The following is a 270-nucleotide window of genomic DNA, read 5'->3' as shown; positions in this document are numbered from 1 at the left end:
AGTTGATCAAAATATGTTCTTATAATTGTTTGTATTTCTTTGGTGTTTGTTGTGATCTCTCCTCTTTCATTCATAATTTTATTTATTTGGGTCCTTTCTCTTTTCTTTTTGATAAGTCTGGCCAGGGGTTTATCAATCTTATTCATTCTTTCAAAGAACCAGCTCCTCTTTTCATTGATTGTTCTACTGTTCTTTTGGTTTCTATTTCATTGCTTTCAGCTCTGATCTTCATTGTTTCTCTTCTACTGCTGAATTTGGTCTTTCTTTGTG

Source organism: Lontra canadensis, unplaced genomic scaffold (assembly GCF_010015895.1).
Source record: "Lontra canadensis isolate GAN:19392208 unplaced genomic scaffold, GSC_riverotter_1.0 scaffold1037, whole genome shotgun sequence".
Lineage (NCBI taxonomy): Eukaryota > Metazoa > Chordata > Mammalia > Carnivora > Mustelidae > Lontra > Lontra canadensis.
This window is presented reverse-complemented; position numbering follows the sequence as displayed.